Genomic DNA, 20,425 nt, shown 5'->3' on the forward strand with positions numbered 1-20,425 from the left:
TAGTTTTAAAATGTCTCCGCTACACGTCTCAGTAGGACAGAGAGGACACACACTCACCTGGTAGAACGAGTGCAGTCCTGGGGAACCAGCTGGTAGAACGAGTGCAGTCCTGGGGAACCAGCTGGTAGAACGAGTGCAGTCCTGGGGAACCAGCTGGTAGAATGAGTGGAGTCCTGGGGAACCAGCGGCCGGCGTCTGAGTCGGAGAGGAACAAGTGAAAGTAGTTTCCACCACGAACAGCCTTTTGTCCCGAAGGAAAGAAAACACGGAGCTGGCACCCGGCGCGGGAGAGGAACACTGAGCCAATTAAAACTAAAGAGAGGGTGGGAGAGAGGAGGGAGGGGGGTGGAGAGAGAGAGGAGGGAGAGGGAGGAGGGTGAGGAGAGAGAGAGAGAGAGGGAGGAGGGTGGAGGAGAGAGAGAGGGAGGAGAGAGGAGGTAGAGGGAGGAGAGAGAGAGGAGGAGGAGAGAGAGAGAGGGTGGGAGAGAGGAGGGAGGAGGAGAGAGGAGGTAGAGGGTGGGAGAGAGGGTGGAGGAGAGAGAGAGGGTGGAGGAGAGAGAGGGAGGAGGAGAGAGGAGGTAGAGGGTGGGAGAGAGGGTGGAGGAGAGAGAGGGAGGAGGAGAGAGGAGGTAGGGGTGGGAGAGAGGGTGGAGGAGAGAGAGAGGGTGGAGGAGAGAGAGGGAGGAGGAGAGAGAGAGGGTGGGAGAGAGGGTGGAGGAGAGAGGAGGTAGAGGGTGGGAGAGAGGGTGGAGGAGAGAGAGGGAGGAGGAGAGAGGAGGTAGGGGGTGGGAGAGAGGGTGGAGGAGAGAGAGAGGGTGGAGGAGAGAGAGGGAGAGGAGAGAGAGAGGGTGGGAGAGAGGGTGGAGGAGAGAGGAGGTAGAGGTGGGAGAGAGGGTGGAGGAGAGAGAGAGGGAGGAGGAGAGAGAGGGGGTGGAGGAGAGAGAGAGGGAGGAGGAGAGAGAGAGGGTGGGAGAGAGGAGGGAGGAGGAGAGAGGAGGTAGAGGGTGGGAGAGAGGGTGGAGGAGAGAGAGAGGGTGGAGGAGAGAGAGGGAGGAGGAGAGAGGAGGTAGATGGTGGGAGAGAGGGTGGAGAGAGAGAGAGGGTGGAGGAGAGAGAGGGAGGAGGAGAGAGGAGGTAGATGGTGGAGGAGAGAGGAGGTAGAGGGTGGGAGAGAGGGAGAGGGTGGAGGAGAGAGAGGGTAGAGGGTGGGAGAGAGGGAGAGGGTGGAGGAGAGAGGGGGTAGATGGTGGAGGAGAGAGGGTGGTAGAGGGTGGGAGAGAGGGAGAGGGTGGAGGAGAGAGAGGGAGAGGGTGGAGGAGAGAGAGGGAGAGGGTGGAGAGAGAGAGAGGGAGGAGAGAGGAGGTAGAGGGTGGGAGGAGAGAGAGAGGGTGGAGGAGAGAGAGGGAGGAGAGAGTGAGGGGAGGATGGAGAGGAGGTAGAGAGAGCGAGGGAGGAGATAGGAGGTAGAAGGAGGAGAGAGAGAGTGAGGGAGGAGGAGAGAGGAGGTAGAGGGTGGAGGAAGAGAGAGAGGGAGTGAGAGTGAGGGGGAGGAGAGATTGAGGAAGGAGGAAGAGGAGGATAAGAAATATGTGCAGTTCATCCAGCACAAATAAAGCAGAGGGAAGTGAAACAAACAGAGGGATCCGGAGGCAGATGGAGGCTATCGAGTTAGAGTTAGAGTCAGTGAAGAGTCAGGAGACAGTGAGGGTTAAGGGTTAGAGTCAGGAGACAGTGAATATATTCACGCATTATCCCGTGGTGAATATGAGTATAATTTCGGAATGATCCGGGCTAATTCCTGGGAGGCTGGCTATAGGGGGGCACAATGTGAATTCTACTAAAAACCATTGGCGTTTTGTCCCTGGACACGCTATTATTTTCAAATCAAATGCATATGATAGGTATTATGTTTCATCATGATGCATGAAAGGGGGGGGGGTCGTTTCTGATTAATTGATTGCCAATAACGGCATTCGTTATTACCACAACACATGCCGATCAGGGGGATGGGTATGAAAACCATGCACGATCAAGCTGAAATTGACGTCAGATTGTCCCTTACCTGTGGTCGGTGGTATTCCAAAAAGAATATTCCAATTATTTGATCGCCATCTGGTCCATCATATGCCCATCGCGTTATTTTTAAACCTAGCGCATTTTTCGGAGACGCTCTCAGATTGGCCACTGACTGACGCTCTCTGATTGGCCACTGACTGACGCTCTCTGATTGGCCACTGGCATGTTGCCCAATCGCGTGACGAGCTGTGTCTTTGCCCATTTCCATGTCGAACAGCCTGCAAACGACCTGGCGTTCTATCGCCCTGCTCTAAGACAAACTCTAACCTTAACCAACTTCGAAAGAGTGCCTAAGCTTAACCAGTGTAGAAACAGGCGTCGGCCAATCAGAGAGCGTCTCCGAAAAATGCGGCTAGGTTTTAAAAATAATGCCATGCCCATCTGGTCCACGACATAACCCACCACAACATATGGATCGGGGGTCTCGAAAACGATTCAATGCGATCGAGTGAAGCCTAGGTTCCCATTACTAGAAAGTCCGTCCGGAGACATTTGAGTGTAGCACCCGGTCTGGAACAGGGTTTACTGCACTCTCGATGCTGCCTACTAGCAGGATCTGGCCGGTACTGCACCTTCGGAGTCCCAGTATGCCTTTTAACGGCAACATACAGGTCCCCTGACATTGAATAGGATATTAAAATCAGAAGAAAAGGGAAAACGATCCAAAAAACATATATATACGTTTTTGGCCGTTAACCGTTGGCGCCCAATAACGTGTTACGTATATATATACGTGAATGGCCCCAAAGGGTTAGGGTTAGAGACAGTGAAGAGTTAAGGGTTAGAGTTAGAGACAGTGAAGGGTTAAGGGTTAGAGGCAGGAGGACAGTGAAGGGTTAAGGGAGAGGTATTTAATGTGGGGGGGGGGGGGGGTGTTACATAAGACGTGACGGTGCAGGAACGCTCTCATAACCACACTCACATCAGAGGGCTGTGGTCGAGTGATGTCACCACCGATACACTGCTCTCTCTCCCCTCTCTCCTCCCTCTCCCTCTCCCTCTCCCTCTCTCTCCTCTCTCTCTCTCTCTCTCTCTCCCTCGCCCTCTCCCTCGCCCTCTCCCTCTCTCTCTCTCTCTCTCTCTCTCTCTCTCTCTCTCCCTCTCTCTCTCTCTCTCTCTCTCCCTCCCTCGCCCTTCATGAACACAGACACACAAGAAATACACGCACAAGCATGACTGTAACTATAGACATAACAGGCTCGACTGCGTGGACACACACACAGACGTACTGTACACACACATATACAGTACATTCACACACAGACAGTTACACACACAGTGACACTACATCCCTACCTAATGTTTGCATTTTGTACTTTAGTTTGTATTTTAGTTTGTATATTGTGTATAGTGTTATTTTTTTTTAATTAATTTCATATCGTCCAATTCAACCCTCCCCTGTCTCGGACGCTGTTTCTTGCCTCCCACAAGCCGGCTGCAATGTGGACTAAGTCATACATAGCACAAGTCCCCTCCGGTACTTGAGGTAACAGCCGTCGCATCTTTTCACCTGCGCGGCTCGATCTCTCAGCGTCGGGGGTCTGGGCTTTGGAGGGGCCCCGCCCCCATCGCTTCCTGATTCTACTGCGCAGGCGCACCAACCGACCTGTAGGAGTCGCTGTCCACAACGCCCGATCCCCACCCATCAGTTTCCCACCCCCTAATACTGCCAATGTGTATTAGTACGGACGACCAGCTAAACTGAAAGCAATGTGGAGCGCTGGGCTCGAACAGGCGAACCCAGCGTCTCCAGTATTCGTGGTGAGCGCCTTGCCCACTGCACCACGTAGCCGCCCTCCCGGTCTTCATTCTTTTAACTTTTTCTTTACTGTATGAAGCACAATCTCAGGGGGCTCATACAGAACCAAGCATTTCACTGTAATGTACATGTACCTTATATGTGACAAATAAAACAAAACTTGAACTTGAGACACACACACACACACACACACACACACACACACACACACTTGCCTCTAAATGTGAGACAGCACCCTGTCTCCACTCTGCGCCTCTAGGTGGAAACGATTTGATTTGTCTAGATGACAGTGTGACCTCAGGTTGGGAGCAGGCGTGTGTTGGAGCAGACCAGCGTCTGGTGAATGAAATTACCTACCTGGGTTCCATCCTAGAGGCTAAGGATGGACAAAATGGCATCAAAATCACCACTGACCACTAGAGGTCACTACCACCACTGACCACTAGAGGTCACTATCACCACTGACCACTAGAGGTCACTATCACCACTGACCACTAGAGGTCACTATCATCACTGACCACTAGAGGTCACTATCACCACTGACCACTAGAGGTCACTATCACCACTGACCACTAGAGGTCACTATCACCACTGACCACTAGAGGTCACTATCACCACTGACCACTAGAGGTCACTATCACCACTGACCACTAGAGGTCACTATCACCACTGACCCCTAGAGGTCACTATCACCACTGACCACTAGAGGTCACTATCACCACAGAGGCTAATCTTTCCTGTGACAAAATGGCATCCAATGTAATCAAAAAAGTCAACCAATGAACTAGATTCTTGTACCGGATCTCCTCTCTGGTAAACAAGAATACCCTGAAAACTCTGGCAGGATCACTCATTCAAGGGTACTACGACTATGCGTGCACCTCATGGTACCAAAGCACCTCAAAGGCGCTAAAAACAAGATTACAAACATCTCAAAACAAACTGGTCAGACTACTGCTTGACCTTACTCCTAGAACCCACCTCACCCCTGCTCACTTTGACAACCTAGGATGGCTTAGAGTAGACGACAGAGTACAGCAACTTGCAATGGGCCTGGTCTACAAGATACACTACACCACTAAGGTACCCATGTACATGTCAAAATACTTCCCAAAGGTCAGTGAATACCACGACCACAACACCAGAGGGAGCTCCACAAATCATGTTAAACCCAGATTCGGCTCAAACAAGGGACTAAACACGTTTCGCAATTATGCCACAACAATGTGGAACGCCCTACCCACAGCCGTAAAGGAATGTGAATCACTACCCACTTTCAAAAACACTGTCAAAGACCACCTCCGGGTGGCTGCAATTGGAAACGGGCCCCGGTAAATGTCAACCCCCCCCCCCTCCAATGTACAGTTTCCTCCCCTTCGGTCCGCATGTATATATATTTCTTTTTTTACACAGTACCGTATATTTGTTTGCATGTTCTCCTCGTGCTCGCAAGGGTTTCCCCCCCGATAAGATAAACCCAATGGAAAAACATGCACAACAGATCGCTAACGCTGCCGCGTTCCCTGACGAAGACGGACAGGAGCACTTTGGTTGGATTGGTCCCCGGGGCGCTGCCCCACGCTGAAGCCCCTACCTGCTCCCGGCTGCCCTTGGGGGGGGGGGGGGGGGGGAGGACGACGGGATGGGAGGTGCAGAGAGACATTTCATCAGCGACTCAGTGCATGTGGGTTCCTGTGGGTCGCCCGTCGCATGTGTCTGCATGACAAATAAAGACTTCTCCTTCTTCTTCTTCATCCCCAGCATCATCCCGTCACCCCCACCACCCACCCCTTGGCCTGGCTCTCCCTGGGGGCACTGGGCCTGCTGGGTCAGGGTGGTCTGTGGCCTGCTGGGTGGTCTGTGGCCTCCTTTCCTTCCGTCTTACTGCGCTGTGTGTCTTTGTACTGCATGCTGTTCAGGCTTATGATGTTGTCATTGTCTTTTCTGTCTCTTGGAAAATTAAAAACTATACAAATTTTTTTCTTTTTTGGTCTACCACTTAACTAATATAATAATAATAATAATAATAATAATAATAATAATAATAATAATAATAATAATAATAATAATAATAATAATAATAATAATAATAATAATAATAATAATAATAATAATGACTAATTTATAAACTCTGACTTTATTTTAATGTAATCCATTGTGTTATTGGACACACTGAGGAACATGAAGGCCTCCTGGTAGCAGGAACATACAAGGCTGCGTGAAGGCCTCCTGGTAGCAGGAACATACAGGGCTGCGTGAAGGCCTCCTGGCAGCAGGAACATACAGGGCTGCATGAAGGCCTCATGGCAGCAGGAACATACAGGGCTGCATGAAGGCCTCATGGCAGCAGGAACATACAGGGCTGCGTGAAGGCCTCATGGTAGCAGGAACATACAAGGCTGCGTGAAGGCCTCCTGGTAGCAGGAACATACAAGGCTGCATGAAGGCCTCAGAGCCCACTTTAGACACTTGAACACACTTTATATTTATTAGTAAAGAGATTTGCACTACAATTTATACCTCATTGCACCTTATACCCTAAGTTGTACCTGATCCCATCTCTGCATTGTACCTCACTGTTACTCTTTTTACTCTGTATTGTATATTGTATACATGTATATATTGACTGAACACTTTTTGTTTACGTACTTTTGACTTTTTCTATTTTATACTTTTTATCTATTTATTTTTATCTAGCACACTCCCAGGGGCTCATACAGAAAAAAATCATTTCATGATAAAGTATTCTGTACTTTACTATGACAACTAATAAACAACAAACTTGAATTTGAAACTTGAGCGTGAACCTCCACGATAGCAGACGTCGTGGGTCTTTAACACTAAAACACAGCGTTTTTACGGGAATCTGTGATGAACGAGTGGGAGTTTGCCAGCTTCCCTTTCAAAGCGGCCTCCATGATGCGACGCGCTGCCGTTCGGACGGACTTCACAGGCCGCCTGCGGAGGCAGCAGCAGCTGTAACTGTAATGACTTGGAGCAGCCAGACATCATGGTTTCAATTAGCGTTAAGAAGAGAATCAGCACATTCTGGGTCGTCTGGTGAAACTACGACCTCTCCTCCCAGAACCACTACTGTTGAGAAACACCAGTGATTTGACCAGACTTTGTTTTTCTTTTTACAGTTTTGCAATGGAAAGATAAATTGTGATGTGCTCTGGTGTTGACGTTGGAACAATCGTAGTGTGTAATTTGTGTCCATGCTGAACGGCTGGCGTGTCAATGAAACGCTTGTATCCATTGCTGGGAAAAGGGGAGGGGGGGTAATGGGTAAATGTATCTATGTTCCAGTTTTATGTACTGTAGAGCTTAATACACTCTGTACCGATCACAGATACCACCAACCTGGTTGTGTGGCAATTAAGGAATCTTGTATCTTGTTGTATCTTGTTGTATCTCGTAAGCTTGGTAGTTTCAAGTAGGGGGCAGAGAGTCTGTCTCTGAGAGAAACCAGCCCAGTGCTGCAGGACGTGAGTTACTGCCTGGATCATCAAACCAAACAGGAAGTCACCCGGTGGTGGTAACACTTTCTCTCCTGAACCGACCCGACTCACCGCTCAGCTGACAGGAGGCCCAGCAGGTCGTCAGCTCCGATCCTGACCCGAGTCATCGGTCCATTACATTTACATTGCAACTCGGATGAGTTTCTCGTCCACATCAGACACAGTTCACCGAGGAGGGATTAAAAACGGAACGTGTCAAGACAAATCCTTCACAACCTTCAAAAAAAATCACTGAAAGAGGAACTGCTTAAATCATATCTCTAAATAGAATGCATACTTGGGTATATAAATTGTCTGTATTTATGTATCTATGTTGTATGTTTGTTAGTAGGTATAGGTGTGTAAGCCTATCCACGTTGTATGTTTTTGTTTGTTTATATTTGTGATCAGGCTCCCTCCAAAAGCTTTAAATAGCTTCTTGGGAGACGTGGCACACTATACAATCTCCACGATGATGTTTTCACATGAAGATATGTATATGTAATATATCGTGTGTGTGAATAAATTCATTCATTCATTCAAAGCTAGACATCATACCCATCTATACTGTATATGGAGCTCTATGGCGAAACCATAGCACTCCCCAGACTAAAAGTATAATGGAGCTCTATGGAGAAACTATGGCATTAGTCAAGAGGAGTGCCATGGTTTCTCAATAGAGCTCCATTATACTTTAAAAAGGGGTTAACCTTCTTTAGTGTGGCAGTGAAAGGGTTAACCCTTTTATAGTGTGGCAGGGAACGGGTTAACCTTTTGTATTGTCGCAGCGAAAGGGTTAAACCAGAAATGAAACCACAGCGGGCCAGAGGAAAGAGTAAAGGAGACAAATGTTTATTATTTAAACTATCACTTAAATAAAAAAAGTGCATAGAAAATAAACATGATTAGAAACTTTTCTTTTTACATGTATGTACAACTTTTGTTTCCCAATTATACATTCAACCTTAAGTAGTTTTGTGGTTTTTTGATTTTTCTTTTTCTTTCTCTACTGTCGTGGTTTCCTTCATGTCTGCGATGTACAGGATATCGAGAGAACACTGATGAACAGGAAAATAAAGACATGGCTGTCGTGGCCGTGAGCATCGCTGTGATGGAGAGCAGGAGTCGATAAGACAAAGGTATGTCGAGGCGTAAGAAAAGAGCCTGTTTAAGCATCATCCACCCCCCCCCCCCCCCCCCGTGACATCACGTCCCCAGGCTGTTCTATACAGAGGCTGTTCTATACACAAGAAAACAGTTAGAAAAATGACAAAAATACTCGTCCGACTACCTCTCCGAACCTCGACTTGTAAAATAACATTTCATGGTAGATGTCGCGCAAAATAAATAAATTAAAACGTTTTATCATCATCATCATCATTGTCGCTTTCTATATATATATATAATAATAACAACAAAAGAACAAACAGTACATGATAAGTACAACCAAAGCTTCGGAGGCGAGAGGTGGTACGGGAGACGTGAAGGTCCAAAATAAAGAAATTACGTTTTGGTGGATTTTCCCGTCAGTCTCTCCACAAACCAAGACTCCATTATTACCACATCAAGTAAGCACTAAGCAGTCTAGAAATCCCTGTTAAAAAAAATGTACAAAGACAAAAATAAAATCAACAAAAACATTTACTACAACAATCAGGAAACAAACAAAAGAAATGGCTGACCTCAAGAAGTTCACAAACACATTAACACATTTACAATTCATCACATAAATACCGGTCCTTTCTGGATAAACCAAAAAAAAATAGAAGAAAAAAAACCTGCAACACCCTTCCTTTTGCCCAGAATAAAATAAATAAAACTGGTACTGGATATCAATATACAAAAAGAACGATGTACGTTAGTTTCATCTAAGCGGATAGTACTGTAACACAAAACCATTATAGAGTACATTGAAACATTGCTATTATTAACCATTATAAATCTGTTGATTTTTGCTACTGTAACTAAGTTTGTCTGTCCATTCCGTATATTGTATAGATACTCAAGTACAAGAAGTTTACTACATATGTTTCTGTATAATATTGTCATGTGTGTATATATAGCATAATTACAGAGAAGAGCCACTGGGGTGGCGTGGGAAACTAACTTCCAAGAAACAAGTTACTTACTGGATATTTGCCTCTTTTTTTAGTAATAATTTTTTCTTCTTCAAAACACTGAAAGCTTGTGAGGTCACAACTACTATGCATCTTCCCCTGACTTGACTGATCTAGAGACGACTCATCTATCGTCAATCTAGTTCTACTTGTTATTGTTGTTGTTGTTGTTGTTGTTGTTGTTGTCCACTATCAATGTCAAGGACAATCAATTGAGTAATGAGCGCCGGCGTGGACGCGGGTCTCGTGTGGGTGATGTGGTGACGTTAAGGCTGGAGAGAGAGAGAGGAGAGACGTGGGCTATGGAGAGATAGATCCAACACTCCAGGCTTCTCTCTCAAGTGCATAATAATTCAGAGGCCTCCTCCCCACGCTGCCGTCTAACATGGGAACAGAGAAGAGCCGAGACCTCGACCCAACGGCCCACGAAACAGAGATAAGAGAATTTACTGGTGGTGGACTGAACTCAAAAAAAGGGACCAAGCCACAGACGGCGTCAGTCTTTGGAATCAAAGAAGACATTCAGGCTACAAAAAATAAAAAATAAAGAAAAAAAGATGAATGACAAAACGAAAAAACAACTTTGAAAAGGCAGCTGAATAAAAACACGTGGAGACCAAGCATTAGTGTTTGTAAACCTCTCTATTACCTACAAAAATGGCAATAAAATAAATACGATTTCTTAAAAATATAAATACCATCATTAAGTGCTATTCACTAGTGAGTGCTTTTTTAGTCTTTTGTGTAGAAAAATATACAATATTATTTACATTTATTTTTTCTCATTTTTTTTTTTTTTTCATTTTTAAAAGCAAGCATGATATTTTTTCCCCGTCCATAATAACAAAGACGGACAACAGACAAGACTTCAAAAGACTCGATACCATACAAAAAATGAAAAATAAAATAAAATAAAGTTATTCTCCCATAGCAACAATGGTTATAATAATAACAACGGGCCAAGAAGAAGGAATAACTGTGGAAATTCAATTCGTGGGGTTGTGTTTGATGACGTTTGGTTCTCACTGCTGCCGTGGTTTGGAGCGTCCAGACTATTTATAATTTCCAAAAACACGTTGGATAACAGCATGCGCAAACCGGCAGCATCCTCGGTATGTTCCTACTACTGCACACAAAAGAAAATCAATGGCTCCGTCTTTTTATCACTGCTCCTACTACACACAACACCACCCCCGCCGTGAAGCGGTGAACTTCTGAAGCACCACGGAGGAACATCTTCTAGTCCCTTGGCTCCTCACAGCTCAGCCAAGCTTCCTTCGAGGCCAGGCGCTTCTCCTCCCACCCTCTTCCTCCCTGTAGCCACAGCGCCCTCTAGTGGCACCTGCTATTACATGTCATCCCTGTCCTCCTGCGTTGCTGCTGCTGCTGCTCTCTAGGTGAGCTGAGCTCCGAGGACGACTTCGTTATTTACAGTGGCTTCCCGTTATACAGCCTGCCTGGGGGGAGGGGCTATGGGCCTGGGGGAGGGGCTACGTGTCACAGCAGCCTGGCTGGGGGAGGGGCTACGTGTCACAGCAGCCTGCCTGGGGGAGGGGCTACGTGTCACAGGAGGGGGAGGGGCTATGTGTCACAGGAGGGGGAGGGGCAGCTTCAGACAGACGGGTGGATCAATGACAGACAGGTGAGGCTCCTCCCATTCTACTAAATCCGTCAACAAATTGCACTTTGGTGTAAAATGGAACTCGTATACAAGTAAAATTACTTTTTTTGTTTTCGTTTACCTCCCTCTGTTCTGAACAGCGTTGGTGGACAATGATATTGTCAAAGGAACGAAACATCTTTCTAGAAAATTAAGGAGGATGGGCCAATGTAGAAAAAAAATATACATAATAATAATTAAGGGAAACTTTCTATCGTCCAAATTGCAATTCCGTGAAGCTTCCTTTCTAGCTGAGCATTATTCACCTTCGCTGAAGCTGAAACCGTCCCCACCCCCAAAACGTAAACGACACAAAGTAAGAGGCACAATAATCTGCGTTATTTCTTTCTGAAAACGGCCCCTTCGAGAGCAGACCTGCATAATATACAGAAAGACACCACCAGTCGTTCTGCCCTGGCCTCTCCAGACAGCTCTAGAAGCAGAGGCTACAAGTTAAAGACCTCTGCCCTGTTCTCCAGACAGCTGTAGAAGCAGAGGCTACAAGTTAAAGACCTCTGCCCTGTTCTCCAGACAGCTCTAGAAGCAAAGGCTAACAGCTAACGACCTTATGCACTTGAACGGCCCTCAATTAGACACAAGGCAACAGATCACAGTCATGTACAGTAGCCGAGTCACTGCAGATCACCACTAGTCCGAATGTCCCCCACGATATTGCAGAGAGCGAACGTGGCACAAGTGCTCGACGGTCTCGCAGTCCTCTTCAGATCATGTGAAGGCAGCAGGACCTCTAGACGACGGACTCGCAGACCTCTTCAGATCGTGTGAAGGCAGCGGGACCTCTAGTCGAGGGACTTCGCAGACCTCTTCAGATCATGTGAAGGCAGCAGGACCTCTAGACCAGTGGTTCCCAAAGTCGGGGTCGCGACCCAAAGGTGGGCCGCGAGCAGCCACGGGTGGGCCGCGAGATGATTAAAAAAAAAAAAAAAAAAAAAAAAAAATATTAATTTTTTTTGTCAGGCCACTGAACTTAGAAGCAGGCCAGGACAGTGTTTCTAGTTGTATTCTAAAATTCTATTCTATTGTATTCTAAAATGTGACTATATGGTTTTATATTAACTTAATAAATAAACAAAAACGAAAAATCTACTTATTTCAACGAACATTTCAAACTAAATAACAGATTATGCACATAAAACGCTGAAAACAACCGAAGCAACAATAGTATTTTAATGAGGCTATTATTATTATTATCATTATTATTTTGCAACAAGTTAGCCCTCTCATAAATAGCACATATAAATGAATAACTAACTTGAACTAACTTAATAGGATTGAAGTGATATTTGGCATAAAAAATCGGTCGCCTGGCAAAAAAAAAAAAAAAAAAGCCAGACGATGTGCATTGGGCCGCGGCTCTCTGACGCCTTATTTTCTGGGCCCCGGCCTGAAAAGTTTGGGAACCCCTGCTCTAGACGACGGACTCGCAGACCTCTTCAGATCGTGTGAAGGCAGCAGGACCTCTAGACGACGGACTCGCAGTCCTCTTCAGATCGTGTGAAGGCAGCAGGACCTCTAGACGACGGACTCGCAGACCTCTTCAGATCGTGTGAAGGCAGCAGGACCTCTAGTCGACGGACTCGCAGTCCTCTTCAGATCGTGTGAAGGCAGCAGGACCTCTAGACGACGGACTCGCAGACCTCTTCAGATCGTGTGAAGGCAGCAGGGCCTCTAGACGACGGACTCGCAGTCCTCTTCAGATCGTGTGAAGGCAGCAGGACCTCTAGACGACGGACTCGCAGACCTCTTCAGATCGTGTGAAGGCAGCAGGACCTCTAGACGACGGACTCGCAGACCTCTTCAGATCGTGTGAAGGCAGCAGGACCTCTAGTCGACGGACTCGCAGACCTCTTCAGATCGTGTGAAGGCAGCGGGACCTCTAGACGACGGACTCGCAGACCTCTTCAGATCGTGTGAAGGCAGCAGGGACCTCTAGTCGCAGGGGTTAGAGTGAGAGATTAAGAGTGAGACATTACGAGTGAGACATCAAGAGTGAGACATTAAGAGTGAGACATTAAGAGTGAGAGAGAGTGAGGCAGTAAGAGTGAGACATTAAGAGTGAGAGAGTGAGACATTAAGAGTGAGAGATAGTGATACATTAAGAGTGAGGCATTAAGAGTGAGACATTAAGAGTGAGAGAGAGTGATACATTAAGAGTGAGACAGTAAGAGTGAGACATTAAGAGTGATATATTAAGATTGAGGCATTAAGAGTGAGACATTAAGAGTGAGACATTAAGAGTGAGACATTAAGAGTGAGAGAGAGTGAGGCAGTAAGAGTGAGATATTAAGAGTGAGAGAGTGTGACAGTAAGAGTGAGACCGTAAGAGTGAGAGAGAGTGAGACAGTAAGAGTGAGACAGTAAGAGTGAGAGATTAAGAGTGAGACATTAAGAGTGAGACAGTAAGAGTGAGACATTAAGAGTGATATATTAAGAGTGAGGCATTAAGAGTGAGACATTGAGAGTGAGACATTAATAGTGAGACATTAAGAGTGAGACAGTAAGAGTGAGAGAGAGTGAGAGATTATGAGTGAGACATTGAGAGTGAGACATTAAGAGTGAGACATTAAGAGTGAGACATTAAGAGTGAGAGATTAAGAGTGAGAGATTAAGAGTGAGACATTAAGAGTGAGAGAGAGAGTGAGAAAGTAAGAGTGCGACATTAAGAGTGAGACACTAATAGTGAGACAGTAAGAGTGAGACATTAAGAGTGAGACAGTACGAGTGAAAGGGTTAACAGGCTGTCACGTGGCAGTGAAAGGGTTAACCCGCTGTCACGTGGCAGTGAAAGGGTTAACCCGCTGTCACGTGGCAGTGAAAGGGTTAACCCGCTGTTGTGTGGCAGTGAAAGGGTTAACCCGCTGTCACGAGGCAGTGAAAGGGTTAATCCGCTGTCACGTGGCAGTGAAAGGGTTAACCCGCTGTCACGTGGCAGTGAAAGGGTTAACCTGTTGTCACGTGTCAGTGAAAGGGTTAACCTGCTGTCACGTGGCAGTGAAAGGGTTAACCCGCGGTCGTGTGGCAGTGAAAGGGTTAACCCGCTGTCACGTGGCAGTGAAAGGGTTAACAGGCCGTCCAGTGGCAGTGAAAGGGTTAACAGGCCGTCCAGTGGCAGTGAAAGGGTTAACCCGCTGTCACGAGGCAGTGAAAGGGTTAACCCGCTGTCACGTGGCAGTGAAAGGGTTAACCCGCTGTTGCGTGGCAGTGAAAGGGTTAACCCGCTGTCTGGTGGCAGTGAAAGGGTTAACAGGCTGTCACATGGCACTGAAAGGGTTAACCCGCTGTAGTGTGGCAGTGAAAGGGTTAACCCGCTGTAGTGTGGTAGTGAAAGGGTTAACCTGCTGTCGTGTGGTAGTGAAAGGTTACCGGTTCGATTCCCGCTCCTCCCGGGCAGCGTGTCCAAGTGTCCTTGAGCAAGACACTTACTTAACCCCTAATTGCTCCTGATGAGCAGGTTGGCACCTTGCATGGTCGCCTCCGCCGTCGGTGTGAGAACGTCTGAGGGAATGGGTCAAATGTGAGGAACAAATTGTAAAGCGCTTTATAAATGCAGCCATTTACACACACACACACACACGCACATATGTTTTTTCTTATTGTAAAGCGCTATATAAATGCAGCCATTTACACACACGCACGCACACACACACACACACACACACACACACACACACACACACAGGATGTAAACAAGACGAAAGACTTTCTCTGGTCTGCATCCCCTTAACAATTGTATGTATTGAGCTGCAATATTATAGAATATCCATTCTGCAATCTGTAAATAAAGTTATCAATCAATCAATCAAGTTTTTTTATCTACACTGGTTAAGCTTAGGCACTCTTCGAAGTTGGTTAAGGTTAGAGTTTGTCTTAGAGCGTGACGGCAAGTTCTTTCAACGGTGCACTCTTTCAAAGTTGGTTATGGTTAGAGTTTGTCTTAGAGCAGGGCGATAGAACGCCAGCCAGGTAGTTTGCAGGCTGTTTGACGTGGAAATGGGCAAAGACACAGCTCGTCACGGATTGGGCAAACGCGTCAGTGGCCAATCAGAGAGCGTCAGTCAGTGGCAATCAGAGAGCGTCAGTCAGTGCCAATCAGAGAGCGTCAGTCAGTGCCAATCAGAGAGCGTCTCCGACCGAGAAATGCGGCTAGGTTTCGTAATCACGCGCCATTTACACACACACACACGCACGTGTGGGGGACCTTGATGTAAACAAGACAAAAGTCTGTCTCTGGTCTGCATCCCCGTAACAATTGTATGTATTGAGCTGTACTGTACTGTACCCATCCTGCAATCTGTTAATAAAAGTTGTTTTCATTCAATCACTCAATTAACCAACTTTTTTTTTTTTTTTTTTTTTTTTTTTTAACAAAAAGGGCGGGAAAAAGTAACGCAGCTTAACCAGAGCGTTGCCCATCGGATTTTTTTTTTTTTTTTTTTTTTTTTGCTCGTTGCCTTTAACCCATTGCAGATGACCAATGTACATAGATCCAACATACAAAGGTATTAGAGTTGGTGTGCAGTGACTTCCTTCCTTCTCAATTGCATATCCAGAGCAACAGCATTACACAATTATTATATATATATATATATATATATATATATATATATATATATATATATATATATATATTGTGTTTAGCCAAAATTAAATTCCACAATCAAGCTTACCGTAACAATCTTAAAAACCCATATATCTTTATATGACAAATATGAAAATAAACACATTAGAGTAACATGTAACTTTGCTGCTGCTGTGTTACAATCACACCAGCCAGACTCAACTTGTATAGCTGAACTGGTGCAGTGGATTAGCTACACTAATGTACGAGGAGGAGGCTATTAAACATACAGCCTTTCATTTCACACTAAAATCATATCAAACGTTTGCAAAAGAAACAAGAGACAAAAACATCTCCATACCTGCTGCTGCTGTGTGACACAGATAGATCCAACGTGACACAAAGGGATTAGAGTCGGAGCTGAGCTGCCATTCACCTCCGTCTGTCTGTGGCCTTTCTCCTGTATGGACAGACAATGTGTGATGACGCCGGCAAACTGGTGAAATCGGTACAGAAAACGTCGTGTCATTATAAGATTCAATACCAACAGCACAATCTAAATTCATTTCAAAACTATTTCAAATTGACCAACGGTACCCATCATCAGCATGTTTAAGCCCCTTCAAGTAATTATAGGTTGTCACGTTGTTGACGAGGGGCTCGACAGACACCACGTGGTGCAGCAGGGAACACGGTTCAAAAGTAGCAGCAGCACGGATACCTTTTTATCTGCTGCCTGCTGGCGAGGAGGTGAGAGACGCCTCAGAAGATTAAATGTCTCTCGGCATAGTTACATAGTTGATCTCAAGTAAAGCAGCCCAAACAGTGGGTGAAACGCTCAGCAGTTGAGATGTCGGGTCATCATCATCATTATTATTATTATAGTAACGAGCTGAATAAACGCACACATGTCTCTCTCTCTCTGACCCGACGTCACGTCTTCTCACAGACTCAGCTGCTGCTCCGGCTGACCGACCATACAGGCACCGGCCACAGGGCGGCGCTGTAGACCAGCCTGTAACATCTGATTGAATTGATTGATTGATTGATTGATTGATTGATTGATTGAAAACTTTATTAACAGATTGCAGAATGGGTACAATACAGTACATCTCAATACACACAATTGTTAAGGGGATGCAGACCAGAGAAAGACTGGTCTCTCTCTCTCTCTCTCTCTCTCTCTCTCTCTGTAAACTGACCACCTTACCCTAAGTTGTACCTGATCCCATTTCTGCATTGTACCTCACTGTTACTCTTTTTACTCTGTATTGTATATATGTATATTGACTGAACACTTTTTGTTTACGTACTTTTGACTTTTTATCTATTTATTTTTATCTAGCACACTCCCAGGGGCTCACATACAGAAAAAAAATCATTTCATGATAAAGTATTCTGTACTTTACTATGACAACTAATAAACAAACTTGAACTTGAAACTTGAGCGTGAACCTCCACGATAGCAGACGTCGTGGGTCTTTAACACTAAAACACTGCGTTTTTACGGGAATCTGTGATGAACGAGTGGGAGTTTGCCAGCTTCCCTTTGAAAGCGGCCTCCATGATGCGACGCGCTGCCACTCGGACGGACTTCACAGGCCGCCTGCGGAGGCAGCAGCAGCAGCTGTAACTGTAATGACTTGGAGCAGCCAGACATCATGGTTTCAATTAGCGTTAAGAAGAGAATCAGCACATTCTGGGTCGTCTGGTGAAACTACGACCTCTCCTCCCAGAACCACTACTGTTGAGAAACACCAGTGATTTGACCAGACTTTGTTTTTCTTTTTACAGTTTTGCAATGGAAAGATAAATTGTGATGTGCTCTGGTGTTGACGTTGGAACAATCGTAGTGTGTAATTTGTGTCCATGCTGAACGGCTGGCGTGTCAATGAAACGCTTGTATCCATTGCTGGGAAAGGGGGAGGGGGGGTAAATGTATCTATGTTCCAGTTTTATGTACTGTAGAGCTTAATACACTCTGTACCGATCACAGATACCACCAACCTGGTTGTGTGGCAATTAAGGAATCTTGTATCTTGTTGTATCTTGTTGTATCTCGTAAGCTTGGTAGTTTCAAGTAGGGGGCAGAGAGTCTGTCTCTGAGAAACCAGCCCAGTGCTGCAGGACGTGAGTTACTGCCTGGATCATCAAACCAAACAGGAAGTCACCCGGTGGTGGTAACACTTTCTCTCCTGAACCGACCCGACTCACCGCTCAGCCGACAGGAGGCCCAGCAGGTCAGCTCCGATCCTGACCCGAGTCTCATCGGTCCATTACATTTACATTGCAACTTGGATGAGTTTCTCGTCCACGTCAGACACAGTTCATCAAGGAGGGATTAAAAACGGAACGTGTCAAGACAAATCCTTCACAACCTTCAAAAAAATCACTGAAAGAGGAACTGCTTAAATCATATCACTAAATAGAATCCATACTTGGGTATATAAATTGTCTGTATTTATGTATCTATGTTGTATGTTTGTTAGTAGGTATAGGTGTGTAAGCCTACCCACGTTGTATGTTTTTGTTAGTTTATATTTGTGATCACGGCTCTCCCTCCAAAAGCTTTAAATAGCTTCTTGGGAGACGTGCCACACACACACAATCTCGACGATGTTTTCACATGAAGATATGTATATGTAATATATCGTGTGTGTGTGTGAATAAATTCATTCATTCATTCAAAGCTAGACATCATACCCATCTATACTGTATATGGAGCTCTATGGCGAAACCATAGCACTCCCCCGACTTAAAGTATAATGGAGCTCTATGGAGAAACTATGGCATTAGTCAAGAGGAGTGCCATGGTTTCTCAATAGAGCTCCATTATACTTTAAAAAGGGGTTAACCTTCTTTAGTGTGGTAGTGAAAGGGTTAACCCTTTGTAGTGTGGCAGCAGGGAACGGGTTAACCTTTTGTATTGTCGCAGCCAAAGGGTTAAACCAGAAATGAAACCACAGCGGGCCAGAGGAAAGAGTAAAGGAGACAAATGTTTATTATTTAAACTATCACTTAAATAAAAAAAGTGCATAGAAAATAAACATGATTAGAAACTTTTCTTTTTACATGTATGTACAACTTTTGTTTCCCAATTATACATTCAACCTTAAGTAGTTTTGTGGTTTTTTGATTTTTATTTTCTTTCTCTACTGTCGTGGTTTCCTTCATGTCTGCGATGTGCAGGATATCGAGAGAACACTGATGAACAGGAAAATAAAAAGACATGGCTGTCGTGGCCGTGAGCATCGCTGTTATGGAGAGCAGGAGTCGATAAGACAAAGGTATGTCGAGGCGTAAGAAAAGAGCCTGTATAAGCATCATCCCCCCCCCCCCCCCCCTGTGACATCACGTCCCCAGGCTGTTCTATACAGAGGCTGTTCTATACACAAGAAAACAGTTAGAAAAATGACAAAAATACTCGTCCGACTACCTCTCCGAACCTCGACTTGTAAAATAACATTTCATGGTAGATGTCGCGCAAAATAAATAAATTAAAACGTTTTATCATCATCATCATCATTGTCGCTTTCTATATATATATATAATAATAACAACAAAAGAACAAACAGTACATGATAAGTACAACCAAAGCTTCGGAGGCGAGAGGTGGTACGGGAGACGTGAAGGTCCAAAATAAAGAAATTACGTTTTGGTGGATTTTCCCGTCAGTCTCTCCACAAACCAAGACTCCATTATTACCACATCAAGTAAGCACTAAGCAGTCTAGAAATCCCTGTTAAAAAAATGTACAAAGACAAAAATTCAAAATAAAATCAACAAAAACATTTACTACAACAATCAGGAAACAAACAAAAGAAATGGCTGACCTCAAGAAGTTCACAAACACATTAACACATTTACAATTCATCACATAAATACCGGTCCTTTCTGGATAAACCAAAAAAGAATTGAAGAAAAAAAAAAACCTGCAACACCCTTCCTTTTGCCCAGAATAAAATAAATAAAACTGGTACTGGATATCAATATACAAAAAGAACGATGTACGTTAGTTTCATCTAAGCGGATAGTACTGTAACACAAAACCATTATAGAGTACATTGAAACATTGCTATTATTAACCATTATAAATCTGTTGATTTTTGCTACTGTAACTAAGTTTGTCTGTCCATTCCGTATATTGTATAGATACTCAAGTACAAGAAGTTTACTACATATGTTTCTGTATAATATTGTCATGTGTGTATATATAGCATAATTACAGAGAAGTGCCACTGGGGTGGCGTGGGAAACTAACTTCCAAGAAACAAGTTATTTAACTGGATATTTGCCTCTTTTTTTTAAAAATTTTTCTTCTTCAAAACACTGAAAGAAACGGATTGTTGTCCATCGGTCACCTGTTTAGTGAACCTTCTGGTGCTAAATCTGCAGTGGTGGATCAGAAGTAAGAGAGAAAGAGAGAGAGAGAGAGAGCCCGTGGCACCAGTAGAACCAGTATTACCAACGCTAGTGTGTGTGAACTGGTAATTATTAAGGTATGACCTGTTTTAATAACGACAAGAAGAAATGCTGTCACCGTTTACTTTTAGTCCCGTTAACCGGTACTGAGCCGAGCCGGGCCTGGGCCAGCAGCGTCGTCCCCCTGGTGAGGTCACAACTACTATGCATTTCGCAGGAGATTTTTATTATTATTATTTTTTTTTGTATCTTACATTTTTTTCATACTATTCACATTGTCAGTTGACTTTATACAGTTTAATTTGGTTGCAC

General features: G+C 44.9%; 2 protein-coding genes across 2 annotated transcripts in view; both read right to left on the reverse strand.

Moving 5' to 3' along the window:
* LOC311234665 (complement C1q tumor necrosis factor-related protein 5-like) overlaps positions 1–180 on the reverse strand; it is an 18,336-nt gene extending 18,156 nt beyond the window's left edge. Inside the window, exon 1 of the mRNA XM_084321910.1 lies at positions 58–180. The gene's annotated coding sequence lies outside the window, so the exon portion shown is untranslated. The remainder of the gene's footprint in view (positions 1–57) is intronic.
* Positions 1–192, reverse strand: part of LOC311234654 (complement C1q tumor necrosis factor-related protein 5-like) — a 12,492-nt gene extending 12,300 nt beyond the window's left edge. Inside the window, exon 1 of the mRNA XM_084321900.1 lies at positions 58–192. The gene's annotated coding sequence lies outside the window, so the exon portion shown is untranslated. The remainder of the gene's footprint in view (positions 1–57) is intronic.
* Between the last annotated feature and the right edge of the window lie 20,233 nt (positions 193–20,425).

Source organism: Notolepis coatsorum (assembly GCF_963971535.1).
Source record: "Notolepis coatsorum genome assembly, chromosome: 1".
Classification (NCBI taxonomy): Eukaryota; Metazoa; Chordata; class Actinopteri; order Aulopiformes; family Paralepididae; genus Notolepis; species Notolepis coatsorum.